This window comes from Saccopteryx bilineata, chromosome 2, assembly GCF_036850765.1.
Source record: "Saccopteryx bilineata isolate mSacBil1 chromosome 2, mSacBil1_pri_phased_curated, whole genome shotgun sequence".
In the NCBI taxonomy this organism is placed as follows: Eukaryota; Metazoa; Chordata; class Mammalia; order Chiroptera; family Emballonuridae; genus Saccopteryx; species Saccopteryx bilineata.
The window spans coordinates 289,009,133-289,029,220 of NC_089491.1; the positions used below are offsets into that span (position 1 = coordinate 289,009,133).

The 20,088-nt window shown below is 39.1% G+C and overlaps 1 protein-coding gene and 1 pseudogene across 2 annotated transcripts in view; both read right to left on the reverse strand.

The window, feature by feature from the left end:
• ACBD6 (acyl-CoA binding domain containing 6) overlaps positions 1-20,088 on the reverse strand; it is a 149,290-nt gene that overhangs the window by 50,422 nt on the left and 78,780 nt on the right. The gene's annotated exons all lie outside the window — the stretch shown is intronic.
• Positions 2,321-3,130, reverse strand: LOC136323294 (peptidyl-prolyl cis-trans isomerase A pseudogene; annotated as a pseudogene).

Below are 20,088 nucleotides of genomic sequence, written 5' to 3' on the forward strand. Positions count from 1 at the left end.
GCTACATGAAACAAAACCAGTCCACTGCCAAGATATTTGTCATGAACAATAAGTCACTTCAACATAGGTATTGTGGTCTCATAATGCATAACCTTCATTTAAGACTACATCTAATTTATCTTTAGAACAAAGACTTTAGCATCGCTGCTTAAGAATGTCTATCTATGTGTTATAGCAGGTTTGCTCAGGCCTGCCCTTCTCAAACAATTCTCTACTGAAAAAATAAGCATACTGACCAGTTGTTAACAAAGTCATGAAGTATTCAGATAACTTTAAGATCTAGTTTTACTTAGCTTTTTCTGATTTACTTACTTCACTCAATATAATGTTCTCAAGGTCCAGCCATGTTGTCATAAATGGCAGTAAAATTTAAAAATAAAAGAAAAAGATCAAGTTTTACTAATCTATTTCTTTTTCTTTCTATAAATTTATAAAAATCAATTTCATAGAGGCATTATATCTATTCTAAATCTTTATTCTTTGTTCACATTAAACAATTATTAAATGATACATCCAGTAATGCATTAGGATTTGGCAATAGAAAAATATTAAAGTTCCTACTCTCAAGGAGTCTAGAGTCTTATGAATGGAGATAACTTTAATAAAGAATGATACATTCTATGAAAGATGTAAACAAAGTGTATTACAGGGGCACTAGAGAGCATATCCAAAGGGAGGCTGCATTTGGAAGAAGATAGGATGGGGGCTAGGTCAGGTTCCTCCCAGAAGAAGTGATGCTTTAATGCAGAAAATTAGAGAATTTTGGATATTAGGCCCTTATCTGAGCTGTTGTTTGAAAATATCAGTTCCTCAGCCATAAGAAATGATGACATCAGATCATTTACAGCAAAATGGTGGGATCTTGATAACATCATATGGAGTGAAATAAGTAAATCAGAAAAAAACAAGAACTACATGATTCCATACATTGGTGGAATATAAAAACGAGACTAAGAGACATGGACAAGAGAGTGGTGGTTACCAAGGTTAGGGGGAGGGAGGACGCAGGAGGGAGGGAGGGAGGGAGAGAGTTAGGGGGAGGGGGAGGGGCACAGAGAAAACTAGACAGAGGGTGACGGAGGACAATCTGACTCTGGGTGAGGGGTATGCAACATAATTCAATGACAAGATAACCTAGACATGTTTTCTTTGAATATATGTACCCTGAATTATTGTCATCCCATTAACATTAATAAAAATTTATATATATAAAAAAAAAAGAAAATTAGAGAAAAGGATTTTGCATGTGTGTATGTGTCCACATATGCACATGCATGTATATGTGTTTCAGGCTAAAGGAATATTTATCTACAAAGGAACAAGCATTTTTCAATATTTTATAATATTTACTGAATGCATACTATATTTCAAACTTTATGCAAGAGACCACTAGGAATATTAAAGAAACAGAAAACATGATCTATGAACTTAAAGAATTCGTGGTCTAACTGGAGATGAAACACAGGGTAGACAAAGTAAATATATATAATAACACTAGTTAAATAAAACTGTTAAAAAACATTCTATAAATTTAGTGGAGTTTTCTTGAGAACTGAGGTTCCTCTTCTTTAATTTTATCTTGCTTGGATAGGAATTTTTCTACCATGCTTTTCTGAACTCAGGGTATATAGTCTTCGACTACATTTAGATTCCAAATGATCCATTAGAAAACTACACCTGTGGCCTCCCAATTGGCTACCAGAGAGAAGTTGTTGTTTTATTATTATTTTGGTGTGTGCACAAACTTATAGAAAATAGCTGAGTTCCAAATGAACAAAGGTCACAATCTGCAGAAACACTGGAAAATGATCTCATGTTGGACTGCCTAGTTTTGTTGTTGTTTAGTTTTTATTTTTATTTTATTTATTTATTTTTGTATTTCTCTGAAGCTGGAAATGGGGAGAGACAGACTCCCACATGCGCCCGACCGGGATCCACCCGGCACGCCCACCAGGGGGCGACGCTCTGCCCACCAGGGGGCGATACTCTGCCCCTCCGGGGCATTGCTCTGTCGCGACCAGAGCCACTCTAGCGCCTGGGGCAGAGGCCAAGGAGCCATCTCCAGCGCCTGGGCCATCTTTTGCTCCAATGGAGCCTCGGCTGCAGGAGGGGAAGAGAGAGACAGAGAGGAAGAAGAGGGGGAGGGGTGGAGAAGCAGATGGGTGCCTCTTCTGTGTGCCCTGGCCGGGAATCAAACCCGGGACTTCTTCAGGCCAGGCCGACGCTCTACCACTGAGCCAACCAGCCAGGGCCTAGTTTTTATTTTGTAATCATAAACTTAACTCTGCAATCCAGCTAAACTCAGAAGGGGTAAGGAAAGTGTGGAACTCCATGAACTGCAGCAAGAGCACGAAGATGACAGAACATTCCAAGCAGGTGGGGGTGAAGGGTTGTGCTCCTGAGCTACAGAAGGAATGGTCTGGTGGTTACGATAAAACACAAGTTTCATTTATTAGAGTTGCTCACAGCCAGCAATGGGGATCTTCTTGCTGGTCTAGCCATCTCAGGACCCGAAGTGCTCCATGGCTACCACACTATCCATGCTGTCTTCCACCTGGCTGAAGACCACATGCTGGCCACCCAACCACTCAGTCTTGGCAATGCAGATGAAAAACTGGGAGCCGTTTGTGTTGGGTTCAGCATCTGCCATGGACAAGATGCCAGGACCTGTATGCTTCAGGATGAAATTCTCATCATCAAATTTCTCCCCATAGATGCATTTGTCGCCTGTGCCATGGTGGCGTGTGAGGTCATCACCCTGGCACATAAATCTGGAATAATTCTCTGAAAGCAGGAACCTTTATAACCAAATCCTTTCTCCCCAGTTCTCAGAGCACAGTTTTCTGCTGTCTTTGGAACCTTGTCTACAAGCAGCTCAAAGGAGACACATCCCAAGGCTTGCTGTCAATGGCAATGTTGAAGAACATGCAGAACATGGTGGGGTTGATCATGGCTGGGCATGGATTACTCTGGGGTAGCAGCATGTGCAAGGCCTGAACTGCCTTGTTTTTTGTTCTGCTTAAAAATATCTTCTCTAAAAAGCCTGATGTTTCCACTTTGTTTTGATAACCTAACTGAAAATTTACCGGAGATCATTTGTTACTGGAAAACTTAGATTTGAATCTTGACTTTTCAGCAGCTGAGTGACTTGGGATTATTATTATGTGGAAAAATTCATTTCACAGATTATAAGGAAAAAAAAAAGACCAAATATGCAGACACATGTTGTATAAGTATTTGAAAACTAATAAGCACTCAGCCAATAGGATTATGTGTAAATTTGTATCTCTCCTTTAAAAATGAAACCACATCTGATAATTCTGAATAGTTGTTGGTGATTCATATAGGAATGAAGCTGTTTTGTCTGATATTATTCTTTTTAAAAAATATTTTTAGTTTTGTTTTTTGTTTTGTTTTTTTTTGACAGAGACAGAATCAGAGAGAGGGACAGATAGGGACAAACAGACAGGAAGGGAGAGAGTTGAGAAGCATCAATTTTTGTTGTGGCACCTTAGTTGTTCACTGATTGCTTTCTCATATGTGTCTTGACTGGGGGCTACAGCAGAATGAGTGACCCCTTGCTCAAGCCAGCAACCATGGGGTCATATCTATGATCCCATGCTCAAGCCAGTGACCCAGCGCTCAAGCTGGTGACCTTGGGGTCTCAAACCTGGGTCCGCTGTGCCCCATTCCAATGGATACATTGTACCACTGCCTGGTCAGGCTGTCTGTTTTTATTCTAACTACTAAAGATAGGTAGCACACTGGCCCTGGCCAATTGGCTCTGTGGCTTGAGTGTCAGCCCAGCATACAGACGTCCTGGATTCGATTCCTGGTCAGGGCACACAGGAGAAGCAACCATCTTATTCTCCCGTAGTCAGTGGCTTGATTGGTTCAAGCACTGCCCCAGGCCCTAGACAGAGGTTGCTGGGTGGATCTTGGTCACATGTGGGAGTCTATCTTACTATCTCCCCTCCTTTCACTTAAAAAAAAAAGAAAGAAAAAAAGAAAGGTAGCACTGAAGGACTGGCAGGTGAACACAGTGTTTAGAATTACAAACCTGGCACTACAGAATTTTGTGTAGACACTCATAATTTTGAGATTCTCACCTTCCCAACACCCGCTAACCCTAACTCACCTACTGAGTCACAATTTCTAGAGTTGAAGATTACTTTAAAAAAGATCTATAGTTACTGACCTGTGGTGGCGCAGTGGATAAAGCGTTGACCTGGAATGCTGAGGTCGCCGGTTCAAAACCCTAGGCTTGCCTGGTCAAGGCGCATATGGGAGTTGATGCTTCCTGCTCCTCCCCCTGTTCTCTCTCTCTCTCTCTCTCTCTCTCTCTCTCTAATAAAAATGAATAAATAAAAAAATCTAAAAAAGTAAATAAATAAAAAAATTAAAAAAAGATCTATAGTTAATTCTGATGATCCATATTTGGGAACTTCTAGGATATAAAATGTGGCCTCACCAACTTCATAAAGTGAGGAATACTAGGAAAACAGTTGTCATAGAAGTGGAGTTTTGAGAATCAATCATAAAAGTTGAGAAATGATTCATAGATAAACTATTAAAGGTTTTTGATAATAGAATCATTTAGATAATGAATGAGCATTTAGATCATGACATTTAAGGAAGACTAATCTGTGTCATAATTACATAGGATCAAAAAAGTCATGTTAATAAGTTGCCACAATAATATATGAAGGAATAACAGTTTGGACCAGAGAAATGTCCGTGGAGATGGAATATATACTACAAAGCTCTCCATGCCTTTTTACAAGATCAACGACTGCAAATCTCAGGAGTTTCTTTCCCTCACTCAGATGGTAGTTCAGACTCAAATAATGAGTGGAATGCAATGTTTTATACTAATTAAGTAATATAATGCATAAAAGAACAGCTAAGCTTTTTGACAACTAAGTAGAAATTAAAAGTATGAAAAGTATGAAAAGTATGGGACAGAGGGAAACCTTTCCTGCTAATACACTAGCCTTACTGGTTTTATTTCACAGGTTTCTTTTTTGTTGTTCTTTTAATGAAAAAAATATACAATATATATAAAGGTAGAGACCTAAGATATTACTCTTATTTAACAATTGATAACATTTTTGCCATGTTTTGTTTCTTTTTATCTTTCTATTTTTTGTTGAAAGATTAAAGAAATTCTATCTTGTTCCTAAATATAATATATCAGTGTGCACTTAAAAACAAGCAAAATTCCCACACAACCAAATATCATTTGAAGCATTAACATTAACTCTTTAATGTTAACGTAGCATGGTCCTCTAACTTTTAGTTACATACAAACCCAGACAACAGGACCCTGAGTTATATTCCTCCGCCAAAGCAATTCTATACACACTTTTTGAATTATTAATGGGACAGTTGGCTCTCAACTTTGCAAATCCTTCAGATCTTACTGGTAATATGATAGAAATTCCTTTGTCACTTAAAAAATGTGTCATCAGGAAATGTTCATTTGATAACAACAAATAGAAGTCACTGGCGTTTCACACACAGTGCTTCCACAAGACTTTCAAGAGTTCTGCTGAGTGCCACTTACTTCTTTCCAAGTGTCATGGGTATGGATTGAACATCAGCAAGAACCATGGCGTGCTCAAGACTGCCCTCAACAGAACCAAGACCTCTGGCCACTGTCAGATAATCTGTCACTATAAGCTACTTGTATCCAAGCCAGATATTTATTGCTATTGATTTGCCTGGTCCTAGCAAAAGACTTTTGTTCTCCCAGACCGGGACTTTGACCTCAATTAAGTTATGAATTTCAATCCGATAGACTGCTCCACTTACCCTACTGCTCTCCCTGACTGGATTAATTAGAATTAGCTAGGCTGAGAGTCACCCCAAGCTCCTCATGGATCATGTTATTTTAATAATAAATAAAGGAATAGCAGCAATGTACAAGAAGTATTTTGAAAGATTGCTCATCTAGGAACATCATTCAGGACCTGCCAATATCAATTTCTTTGACTTTGATTACCTCATTTACTTTTTATTTCTTTTCCTTCATTGGAATTTCCCCCTTTAATCCAGCTTTCTAAACATGTTCTTTGCATAGAGAATGTATCACTTTGGCACCCTGCTGCTAATTTTAGGGTTTCATTAGAGAATAACTCTTCAAAACAATCATTTGCAAAAACGTAACTTTAAACATTTAATAATCTCAGGGCTTCAAGAAAAAAATACTATCATGTAGGAAAAATACTAGGCTTTATGCACTCTTCCTACAACTGGTTAATGCATTAAAAACTGACAAATCAGAATGTCAATGAGAAGGCAACCTGGCAAGCTTGCAAAGCATAAAAATGTGCAAATGTTTATTTTAAATCCATAACCCATTGGGACAGATTACATACTGGCCAATAAAAATTGTAGATCTTGTTGATAACAATAATTGATGGGGTCAGGAGTCACTAAATATACCATTCTAACATTATGACCTACCCCCTCAATATAAAAAATTATTTAAAAATGTAAAGAATGTAAGAATGTTCATATTCTGGGATGTAGTATTTGGTATTTGATATTGAAATTGTAAGATTTTTAGAAAGTATATTGTATAAAGAGAATCCTAAAAACTATTTATATTATCAACTTGATGTTTTTGACAAAGTAAAAAACCCTTTTACTTCTTTATTAAAATTTTGTGGGTTTTTTTTTTTTTTTTTTCCCATTTTTCTGAAGCTGGAAACGGGGAGAGACAGTCAGACAGACTCCCGCATGCGCCCGACCGGGATCCACCCGGCACGCCCACCATGGGGCGACGCTCTGCCCACCAGGGGGCGATGCTCTGCCCATCCTGGGCGTCGCCATGTTGTGATCAGAGCCACTCTAGCGCCTGAGGCAGAGGCCACAGAGCCATCCCCAGCGCCCGGGCCATCTTTGCTCCAATGGAGCCTTGGCTGCGGGAGGGGAAGAGAGAGACAGAGAGGAAAGCGCGGCGGAGGGGTGGAGAAGCAAATGGGCGCTTCTCCTGTGTGCCCTGGCCGGGAATCGAACCCGGGTCTTCCGCACGCTAGGCCGACGCTCTACCGCTGAGCCAACCGGCCAGGGCTAAAATTTTGTGTTTTTATTGGTTCTAGGAAATATTAGCAAAAGATTTAACTAGAATGCCTAACTATAGTAGTAATTTCAATACTAAAAGCAATGCAAAATCAAACTCTACCCTCAAAATACCAAGAATTCAATGTGTATTTGGAAGGCACATTCTGAGTGTAAAAGGATATGCCATAACATTATAAATCAGTGATTTATTCAGCCTTAAAAAATGGGAGTATTCTTATCAAATAATCTTGTAGGAAAGAAATAGGTATACATGAAAATCATTCCTATAATGAAAAATAAAACAAGTCCAGTTTTTAAGAGTACAGCTATTGGGTTTAATCTTCCCTCTTCACTTCCTCCCTCTGCCACATGCACAATCACTTGGGTTCTGTAGATTATGTAAAACTCCATTTGTTTTAGAGAGGAGTTTTATGTTTTCTCAAGGAGAGGTTCTAAGCTCAAGTACTAGTAACACTTCTTCCTCAGCACCCAAAACATATTAGTAATCTAGGAAGAAAGTCAAACTGGTATGCAGGCTGGACTCTACAATGTGTGAGAGAATCAAGGATTAAAGAAATAATTTGAACACTAAGGCTATTTTCATAATTATCCACTCAGCAGGAAAATAGATCAAATGACAAGATGTATTGTGTTTTGGCAAAGAGCGTCTGTTTTCACACCTTTTATTAATTGCATATTCTTAAGTGGAATTAAAGCAATTCTGCAGCAAATTATACAGGTGACTTAACACATTAGCACAGACTTTCCAAATAACCCCTTAATTAGGGCCATAAGGACAGTATGTGATGAGAAACCAGAAAAATTTAATATATTTACACCTTCACTTACAGTCGAAACATTTTAAATGTAGACAATGATTTAACCTCATATGAATGACATGGGAACTATAGTAAAGAAATTAGAGATCTAAAAATCTCACACATTATTTGAAAACCTCAAAAATAGTAAATGCTTATAGCAACAGATTAAATATTTAAGAATAAATTTAACAAGAAGTGTACAAAACCTATATGAGGAAAAATTTTAAATACTGAAATACACAAAAGTTGACTTGATCAAATGGAAAGATATTTATTTCCTATATTTGGAAAGGATGACTCATATTATGAATGTTAGTTCTCCCTAATTTATTTATTTAAAAATGATTTAATGATTTTAGAGAGAGGAATGAAGAACCATTGGTTTGTTGTTTTGCTTACTTATGCATTCACTGGTTGATTCATGTCCATGCCATGACCAGAGATTCAACATGAAACCTTGGTGTACTTGGGGCGATGCTCTAATCAACTGAGCTACCCAGCCAGGGCAGTTCTCCCAAATTTATAAATTCAATGCAACACCCCTCTCTCCAAATACCAACAAGCAATTTTATGGAGTCAAGAAACTGATATTAAAGTTCTTATAAAACAAACAAGAATAGCCAGAAAAACACTTAAAAAGAAAAACTATAATGGAGACATAGGCATTCTAGACATTAGTACCTAACTATGGAGACTTTTTCTTAAATAATGTTGTATTATTGCATGAATTGACAAAGAAACTAGTTTCTTTGTGGACTATAAAGTCCACAATTAGAACCAAACATACAGTGTATGACAAAGGTGGCATTTCAAATCACCGGGGAATAGACTCCTAAATAAATGATGCGGGGACAACTGGGAAACCATTTGAAAAAAGACAAAACTAGGTCCATATCTCACACTGTACATTTAAAGATCTAAATGTAAGACAAAAAACTACAAGTACTAAAAGAAAACATGGGTAAATTCCTCTTTATCCTGGGTGTAAGAAAAAACTTTTAGCCATGACTTAAAATTCAGAAGTAATAAACAGAAAGACTGACACATTTGACTACATAAAAATAAAAATAATTTTATGGTCAAAGATACCATAAACAAAAGCAAAAGTAAACTGAAAAACTGGGGGAATATATCTGCAACACATACCACAAAGAGCTAATATCCCTAATATATACATGACTCTTAAAAATTGAGCTATAACAGGCCAAATATCTGATAGAAAAATGTGAAGAGACAATACCAAAAAGGGATATAAAAATGATCCTCAAGCCTATGAAAAAAATGTAACTTACATATGCAAGCTAAAACAACATTGAGGCAAAATTTCTCTACCAGACTGGCAAAAACTGGGAAATGTGACAGCACAATATATTGACAAGACGGTAAGGAAAAAGGCATTCTCATATACTGATACTGGGAATGCAGCCTGATGCAACTCTTGACTGGAAAGTGTCAATACCTAAAAACTAAATATGCACTTAGCTTTTGACCCAGCAATTCTACTTTTAGGAATCTGTTCTGAAGGCATAATATCACCTTGTGTGGAAATATCTTTCCTTGTCTCAAGCTCAGTAATACTCTGGTCTCTGCTTAAAGTGTGTATGTCATATGATACCTGGCCAAGCCATTACTACGTCTGTTCTCCTCAGGGAGGGGACAGGATTCCTTCCACTGCAGCATTAGAGGGGCGGGCATGGGTAGGCAAATGGCCCCACTCGCCATGGAAGACCAACACCCACTTTTTAAAAAACAATTAAAAATTTTTTCCCACTGATGTGAGAAATAAGAGAGATAGGGGCAGGGAGGGGGAGAAAGAGGGGGAAGAGAAAGAAGTAGAAGAGGAAGAGGGGGAAGGGGAAAAGGGAAGTGAGAGGGGCAGGGGAAGAAGAGAGAGAAAAAGGGAGAGAAAGAGAGGGAAAAAGAGAGAGGGAGTGAAAGCAAGGAAGGGGAAAAGAGGGAGAGAGAAAGGAGAGAGAAAGGGAGGGAGAGGAAGGAGTATGGGAAGGGGGGGAGAAGTATTAACTCACTACTTCATTTAATTCTGTATTCACTGACTGAAGGTCAAACTCACCGCAACCTCGGAGTGCGGGGACAATGCTTTAACACTAAGCCAGGGGTCGGGAACCTTTTTGGCTGAGAGAGCCATGAACGCCATATTTTAAAATGTAATTCCGTGAGAGCCATACAATATGTTTAACACTAAATACAAGTAAATGTGTGCATTTTATGTAAGACCAACACTTTTAAAGTATAACAAGTCTCTGAATTCTTTTTAATAACGTTGTTATGCTGTTGCTAAACCAATGATGAATAAAGAACTTCATACCATTAATGCGACTTCTGGGGCTGCATGGTTTTGCTGATGGCTTTGTAGTCTGGTTGATATGTGGTGAGGTTAAGCTTCATGCAGGCGTTGAGACTTCCATCTGTTACACGTGATCGTAGGTTGGTCTTAACGTTCTTCAGATGTGAGAAAGACTGCTCATATGCATACGTAGAGCCAAACATTGTCAGTATAGCCATACTCACACGTTGCAGTGTGTGGTATGTGATGGGAAGCGTGTTCCAAGTTTTGACAATCAGCTGGTCTGAGGGTTGAAGTTTTTTCTTTTTTTTTGTATTTTTCTGAAGCTGGAAACGGGGAGGCAGTCAAACAGACTCCCGCATGTGCCCGACCAGGATCTACCTGGCATGCCCACCAGGGGGCGATGCTCTGCCCATCCGGGGCATCGCTCTGTTGCGATCAGAGCCACTCTAGCGCCTGGGGCAGAGGCCAAGGAGCCATCCCCATCTTTTGCTCGCCTGGGCCATCTTTTGCTCCAATGGAGCCTTGGCTGCGGGAGGGGAAGAGAGAGACAGAGAGGAAGGAGAGGGGGAGGGGTGGAGAAGCAGATGGCTGCGTCTCCTGTGTGCCCTGGCTGGGAATCGAACCCGGGACCTCCGCACGCCAGGCCGACGCTCTACCACTGAGCCAACCGGCCAGGGCCGGGTTGAAGTTTTTTCATTTCTCTCCACTTGTGTTTGCTCCCCAACTCTGCTTGCTGTTGTGCATTCAGTGACTTGAACTTATTCACCCACATGTCTGAGGCCTTCAGGTCAGCAGCTTGTAGCTCAAAATCTCTGATAGAGATACTGGGGATGTAACTCAGGCGCTGTCCACTGCACATTCGTGTGGATGGGTGATGAACTTAAAAAGACGAGTGCGCTCACGAAATTCTCCAAAGCGCGCTTTGAATGACTGTAGGAGATTAGATGTGAAACCCTCTAGTTGCTGGAGATGAAGATGTTGAGCAGGGTCACTTGCTGTGCATGCATCTTTAAACTCTCTCAGTTTTTCAAAGTGTAATAAATGACCTGTTTCAATGTCAGCGATGAAGAGTTCTACCTTGTTTTCAAATGCAAACACTGCTTGTTGAAGGGATAAGACTGTATTTCCAATGCCTTGCATTTTCACATTGAGCTGGTTCAGATGTTCAGTCATGTCCATGAGATAGTAGAGCTTCAGGAGCTCCTCAGTGTTAGCTAACTCAGGATGCTCGATATTTTTCATTTCAAGAAAAGTCCGGCCTGTCCTGGCGATGGCGCAGTGGATAAAGTGTCGGACTAGGATGTGGAGGGCCCAGGTTTGAGACCCCGAGGTCGCCAGCTTAAGCGTGGGCTCATCTGGTATGAGTGAAAAGCTCACCAGCTTGGACCCAAGGTCGCTGACTTGAGCAAGAGGTTACTCGGTCTGCTGAAGGCCCATGGTCAAGGCACATATGAGAAAGCAATCAATGAACAACTAAGGTGTCGCAATGAAAAACTGACCCCTCTTGTCTCTTTCATTGGCAAAACAGCAAGACTTTCCTCATGTAGTGTGTCACCGACAGCATACCTTGCAATCACGCTGAACTGGGATATATGACTTACGTCTGTTGACTCAACCAAAGTGAGAAAAGAATGGTGATGCATTTATGTCCTTCACTTATGTTGCTTCAATCTGATTTGCCATCATGATGGTACGATCGTGAACAGTTCTTGCCCACAGAGGCATGTCTTTTATTTGATTATCTTGTCTTTATCCGAAAAGTCGTCAAAAAATTCATTGGCAACATCAAGCATAAATGTTTTGGCATACTCCCCATCTGTGAATGGCTTTCCATTTCTCACAATTGCTAAAGCACCAGCAAAGCTAGCCGAAATCCAGTCAACTTGCTGGGTCCAAACACAGAGTTGCTGCTGACTAGCTTGCACTCTGCACAGTAGCTATTGACATGCTTTCTTCCTGCTGTCCCACGCTGGATATGTTGATGCTAATGTAGTATGGTGTGTGTTGAAGTGCTGCTTTATATTTGACCATTTCATCGATGCACTTTTATCATTGCATATTAGACACTGCAGAACCTGCTCTCTCCACAAAGGCGAATTCCTCTGTCCATTCCTGCTGAAAAGTACGATACTCCTCATCTTTTTTTCTTTTAGTCATCTTCTTCGTCAAAAGGGTTTCTGCAATTAGTTAGCTGAATACTTGATTAAAAGGAGGGAAGTTTACTTCCTGACCTCACAACATCCTGTGTATGTTACACATTATCCAATAAAAATTTGGTGTTGTCCTGGAGGACAGCTGTGATCGGCTCCAGCCACCGCAACCATGAACATGAGCGGTAGGAAATGAATGGATTGTAATACATGAGAATGTTTTATATTTTTAACATTTTTTTTTATTAAAGATTTGTCTGTGAGCCAGATGCAGCCATCAAAAGAGCCACATCTGGCTTGTGAGCCATAGGTTCCTGACCCCTGCACTAAGCCATCCACCCAGGGCCAATACCTACTTTTGAAGCTGATATTGCTCTATCTCTTTGCTGTGTGAGCACTGTTCAATCCAGTGCTTGACTGTGTTGTGTTTTCCTTAGTGACTTGGACACCAAGATACAATGGATAGAAATGTCTGGACTTCTGTTTCTGGTGCAGTGATGATCTTTGCTATCCTCCAGGTAGCTGGAGTCTCCCCCCAGATTAATAATTGGTGCACGGCACCCTATGCCTTTGGAACTGATAACCAGTGCTCAGTATTTTACTCAACAGCTGGATTCTAAACAGAAAGTAACCTTTCCTTTAAGAGGTTTTTTGGTCATGTACACATATACACATGGTTATGGACTGATGGTCATTCCTCTAATGATGTTATGTTTGCTCTTACTAATATTAACTTTATTCCCTGCTTCTATTTCTGTGCCTTTCTTTATATATAAAACATTTTTACAAAATGCAATTATAGTCATCTTTCTGAAAATATTTTAAATGGCAATTAAAGCCAATGTAACAATGAACTTACCTCAACTGAAGTGACAATATTAACAACTAAAGACTAACTTCACTCAAACACAGGCAATGACAACTACATTATTTGGTTAATATTGACTTGTAAGACATTCCTCAATTTCAAGACATTAAAATATAAAAAAAATAAAATAAAATCACCTTAGAATTGATTTAATGTGACATAATTAATTAGTTTAATGTTATTTCAACAAGAACGCCAAGGTCCCTCAAGGTACTCTGTCACTATAATTCTGATACTCAAATTTTAGTTATGATTTGTAATTTCTCTAGATACATGCCAAATATAATGTACATATGTAAATGGGTTTATAAATGTATAAAAGAATTTAAGAATTTGAAAACAGTAAATTTTAATGTTAAATAAATGTCTAAAAAAACACACTCCAATGTCATTTACTAGTATATTCTATTTTTTTCTTAAACATCTAACCTTTTCAGCCTAATATAAATATTTACTCTAGGCCCTGGCTAGTTGGCTCAGCAGTAGAGCATCGGCCCGGCGTGTGGAAGTCCCAGGTTCGAGTCCCAGCCAGGGTACACACGAGAAGCACCCATCTGCTTCTCCACCCTTTCTCCTCTCCTTTTTCTCTCTCTCTTCCCCTCCTGTAGCCAAGGCTCCATTGGAGCAAAGTTGGCCTGGGCACTGAGGACGGCTCCATGGCCTCCGCCTCAGGCACTAGAATGACTCTGATTGTAGCAGAGCAACGCCCCAGATGGGCAGAGCATTGCCCCTTGCTGGGCATATCGGGTAGATCCCGGTTGGGTGAATATGGGAGTCTGTCTCCCCCCTGCTTTTCACTTCGGAAAAATAAAATAAATATTTACTCTAATACTGCATGTTCAGGAATAGTGACTACTATATAATAAAGAAAGAGCAGTAAAGAGAGGGGGTAAGCCTTTTCTAGTGGACTTTTTTAGAGCCAGATATTAAAAAAAAAAAAAAAGGAAGATCAATACATATTTCCTAAAATTAGAAAATGAGATCCTTAGTGATATTTATGTATTTGAATACTGAAAAATGGGAAGACAGATCTAAACTAAAAATACTGAAACACTGCTGAAGATAGGAAGAAATGAAAGACTATAATAGGTGACCACATGGCCTTAATGAAAACATGAAATTCCATTGAAATTTTGCTTTTTCTAAGTCATTTGCATGTATTTTATACCCTAGTCTCCAGTTATATATTGATGTGTGTTTGTGTATCAAATCACTTTTGGAGCCACTTCCAAGTTAAATTATTCATATTCCCCAAATCTTCAAAAAAAGGGGTATACTGAAAAGACTCACCCCACTTATCTTATGGTCTCTCATATATTCTCACATATATCACATACTCCACTACTGTCCTCAGGTAAGCTATAGAAAACAATAAAAAGCTTTTTGAAAAATATTAAGTGACATGAAAATGATGGTTACTGTATAATAATACAGAGTGAAAAAAAGTACAAAACCCATATATATGACAGGTATCTGGTTCAGGTAGGATAGAAGAAGATACAACAGACTAACTTTCCCAGCACAAGAAGTCTGGTAAATTGAAAAAAAAAAAGTATTAATAAAGACATATATTATATTATCTGCAAGTCCTGGAGTGAACTATAATGGAGAACTATTCAGAGAATGACAGGTCCTCTCCTGGGCTTGCGTAGCCTGGGGACATTTGCTGATTCTGGGCACAGGCTGAGGACAGAGAGTGGTCCAAATGAATGATGACACTTGAGGAAATAAAATCAGCGTAACTTTTGAAGGTGTGTGGGGTTGGCTCAACAATTCAAAAATTTTAGAAGCCCCAAACACAAAAGTGTTGCTCTCTCACATGATTTATTGTATGAATGCAGGGGCTGGGTGGGAAGCCAGAGTTTTCAAACAGGCTCACAGGACTCCTGATGCTTTGCAATGTCTGAAAGACAAAGTGCTGCTTGAGTAAGGGGCCTGCCTCACATAGCACATCTCAGCCTGAACACACTTGCCCAAACTGGAAGCAGTGTGAGGCACGCTGGAGAACAAAGCTCAGAGCAGAACCACTCAGGCTGAATCTTTACCAGTCTTTCAGGACAGGGGGGCAGAGACCCATCGGCTCACAAGCAAAAGACCAAATGAATCTTCCCCAGGATCTGTGGGAAAGCAGAGGTAGACTGGGTCCAATGATAGTTACAACCCAGCCCCAGCCAGCTGAGTTCCTCATCAGCCTGCGGTGCCAGACCCCTCCAACTATATATGACAGAGAATAAAGGGTGCCCTCTTTGAGGTAAATAACACTGACTTCAGTTATTGGCCCTTTATATATAATGTGCAATATATCATAAAAAATTATGCTCTTCCTTTTTTGAACAGTTCCGTTTTAAATCCGTTACAGTGGGCGAAGGTGTCCCTGGGAAAGGGGATAAGGGGAGAGCTGTAATGGTCCAGAGCAAACGTTAGAGCCTAACTGGGACGAGGAGGGCATCCGCCTCCAACGCTAGCAGCCCAGAGTCAGGAGTCAGAGCTCACGCAGGATGGGAGGACATCCCCACAGAGAGATGGCTCAGCACAACGTGTCAGAGACCCAGCAAGGTGAAGAGGACAGCCCCGCGGAAGGCTAACACTGTACTGCACGCTACCTCAGCTGAGTGAGGAGGGCACTCACCTGGGAAAGCAACTCGCCTCAACGTGTCAGAGACCAAGAGGGGTGAAGGGGGCATCCTCCAAAAAAGTGGCCCGGGCAAAGTGTCAGAGCTTTGGTATGCTGAGTGTATCCATGCAGGAGAGGGCATGACGGGAGCACGAGAGACTGGTTACACACTGGGCACTGATGAAATAAGTGTGATAAGATAATGGGGTCAGATTTCTCTGACCTCATCAGAGAAAAGAGTTACAAGTACAGAAAGAGAAAACTGAGTGAATCCTGTGGAACTGAACTGGAAGTAGAAGTATGGGTGTAAGCTTAAGGTACACATAAACACACACACACAAAAATGAACACAGATGTAAATGCGTATGTATGTGTGTGTGTATGTATACATGTGCGAATATCCGGGGAGAGTGATAGCCCAACAGCACGAGCATACCTACTGTTCAGATCTTGGTTTCTAAATACCATCCTACTAAACTGAACCAGAACGCTGGAAAAACTACTGTTTCCAGGGCTGGGAAAGAGATAAGTTCAAGATCAACTTGCAAGTTCTTTTTAAGCCAGAAAGTATAAAAATTCTGAAAGAATTATGGGCGTATGTCAAAAGGAAACAGAAGCCAGATTGAAGTGGTGCCCATTGACCAAATCTGGAACAATTTGAACATAAAATTAAATAATGATAACAATACATTATAACACTGAATAAATAATAGGGAACTAGGAATCCAAACTGATAAATACAAAGGCATGAATAAGTTGAAATTTTGATAAAGACAGGATATTTAAATAACCTCCAAGTATCTCCCCACAAAACAGTCATAAATTACAAGGAACAATAGTAATTTTACTGTTGAAGATTTTTTTTTCAATTTTTTAATTTTATTTATTCATTTTAGAGAAGAGAGAGAGAGAGAGAGAGAGAGAGAGAGAGAAGGGGGAGGAGCAGAAAGCATCAACTCCCATATGTGCCTTGACCAGGTAAGCCCAGGGTTTTGAACCGGTGACCTCAGTGTTCCAGGTCAACGCTTTATCCACTGCGCCACCACAGGTCAGGCCACTGTGAAGATCTTGACAGAAACAACCTTAACCAAGTGAAGAAAGTAAACAATTTCAGTAATGGAACAAACTGAAGGTATGTGCCACTGGATTGGGTCCACTGAGAACACAGTATCACTTCTACGACATCCCTTCTGAGGATTGTAACAGAAAATGGAGCAATAGCTCTAAAAAGCAGAGAGAATAAACTGACCAACAGAATTTTCTATCAAGCAAAATTATCTTTCTATTCTATCTCAGCAATTAAAGCTGAGATGATTCATCACTAGAAATCAAAACTATAAAAAATATCAAAGTTAAGTTCCTTATTAGGCAAAAGAAAAATGTTATCAGATAGAATCAGGAAGTACAAGAAGGAAAGAAAGAGCATCAGAAAGGATAAATGTGAGTAAAGATAAAATACAATTTTTTATGGAAAAACTGTACCTTGTGAGGTATTTAGCAAATATAGGAGTAAAAATATATCACAACTATAGCAATAGAAGCAGGAGAAAATAAACAGAATTATAGCATTTTAAGATTTCTACACTGTTCAGGATATGGCAAAAATATTAATTTAAGGTAGACTAATAACAGTAATTTTTGTCATAATCACTAAAATAATAATTCTAAAAGGAATAGCAAGTACCCAATAAAGAATGTAAAGTGGAATAATGAAATAATACTTGATAAATACAAAATAAGTTGGGACTAAAAAAACAGAACAAAAAGCAGGTGGGACAAACAGAAAAGAAATTAAAAAATGGTAAAATTAAACAGATCTACACCAGTGATTACATTAAATAAAATAAACACTGCAATCAAAATACAAAAATTATCAGACTGGATTAAACCAAGACCCAACTACATGCTATTTACAAGAAGCACATTTTTCAATATAAAGACACAGTGTTAACGAATGAACTATGTTCTGCCCCCAAATTCAAATGGGGAAGTCCTAACCTTCAATGTGACTGTATTTGGAGACAGGGACTTTAAGTAGGTAATTAAGGTTAAATGATGTCATAAGGGTGGGGCTCTGACCTGACAGGCCTGGTGTCCTGTAAGAAGAGGGAGACAACAGAGAGCTCTCTTCACAAGTGCACAGAGGAAAGGTATGTGAGGACACAGTGAGAAGGCAGCCATTTGCAAGCCAATGAGAGGTCTCACCAGCCTTGCCAGCACCTTGCTCTTGAACTCGAAGCCCCCAGAGTAGTGAGAAAATAGAATGTCTGTTAAGCCACCCAGTCTATGGTATTTTGTTATGGCAGCCCAAGCAAACTAAGACAGAGAGATAACAGTAAAAGGACAGAAAAATAGACAAGGTGAAACTATACAAAGGAAAGCTGATGTGACCATATAACACTGAACAAAGTACACTTTTAAGGCAATAACTAATAAATTTTAAAATGGACACTTCTCAGTGGTAAAGGATCAATTTAACAGGAAGGTAAACCAGTCTTAAATTTATATCTAATAACACAGTTTCAAGTTATATAGAAATAAAGATACCTAAGAGGAAAAGCAGATAAATCACAATTGGAGGTTTTAACACAATTCTCTCAGTATCTGATAAACAAGTACATACACACACAAAAATCAGTAAAAATACAGACTACTTGACTAACACCACTAACCAACTTTACCTAAATGATAGTTGTAGAAGACTAAACCAAACTGCAAATTACAGTCTTTTCAAATGAACATAAAAGTCCCCAAAATACATCACATAATAAATGGGCCAATGACAAGCAAGTGTTCATTTCAAAATACTGAAACTTTCCAGAGTAGGTTCTCTCATGATAGAATCAAAGTAAAAATGAATACAGAAAGAACTATAAAATCCACAAACGTTAGCAATTAAACAACACACATAAAAATGTATCAAAATCTTCTAAATGAATTTAAAGTAGTACATAGCAAAATTTATCCCTCTCTGTACACTATTATTCTTAGAAAAGAATAGCTGAAAATCAATGATCTATGCTTCCATCTCAAGAAGCCAGAAAAGGAGCAGCAAACTGAATCCAAAGAAAGTTAGAGGGAAATAATAAAGAGCCGACAGCAATGACACCAAATGTATAATGGAGACAATCAACAAAGCTAAAACCTCATTCTTTGAAAAGATTAATAAAGTCGAAAAACCCTTAGCAAGAATAATCAGTAAAAATAAATTACCAATATCAGAGATGAAAAAGAGATAGCACTACATACTCTAGGAGAAACTAAAATGATGCCAAGACCATATTATGAATAACTGCAGGTCAATATTTTACAACTTAAGATAGAATGAACAAATCTGTAAAAAACCCAACTTATTAAAACTGACAAAAGAAAAACATAAAAAATGCGAAAGTCTTATATATCAGTTAAAGAAATTTAATCTGTAATTTAAAGCCTTTCAAGGTCAGATGACCTCAATGGTGAAGTTGCCTAAGCATTAATTTATCTACAGTGTTTGTTATTAAATGTTTTTGGTACTGGTTTTTTAAATGGTTGATCTAGGTATTTCTCTCTCTCTCTCTCTCTCTCTCTCTTTCTCTCTCTCTCTCTGTGTAACTTACTACTATTTACTGGCATTGCTATCTTCCCTCCTGCCCGATGGTAGCAGACAAGAGCTCTCCTTCTCCCACCAGGGTGGTGCCAAATGAGAGAGACTGAAAGAAAAAGGCCAAAAAGCTCTGATTCAGGAAGTCATTTATCCCACTAATACCATTGACTATGCAAGCCCCCTTGTACTCACAGTCTTCAGATTTGTGTCATGACATTATTTTCCCTTTGAGGTCACCACTGTTGGTCCTTTCACCCACGTAAATATTGCAACAGGTAAGAAGATGGCAACATGAGTCACCAATGATAATTTGCCTCAAAACTGCTGGCCCTAAGTCCCTTACATCCCACAATAGATTTTGCTTCCAAAGAGCCTTACTATCTTTTCCATGGTCTTTCCCCACCCCACCTAATTGAAAAAAATTGGGCTTAGGATCTGAATAGGCATTTCCCCAAGGAACATGTAAAAATGGACAAATAAGCATGTAAATGATGTTCAATGTCATTAACCATCAGGGAAATAAAAATCAACACCACAGTGAGATACACTGGCATGGCTATAATCAAAAGACAAACAACAGTGTGGATAAGGATGTGGAGGAACGGGAACTTTCATGTCTTGCTGGTGGGAATGTACAATGGGGCTGTTTTTTTGAAAAACTATCAGCAGTTCC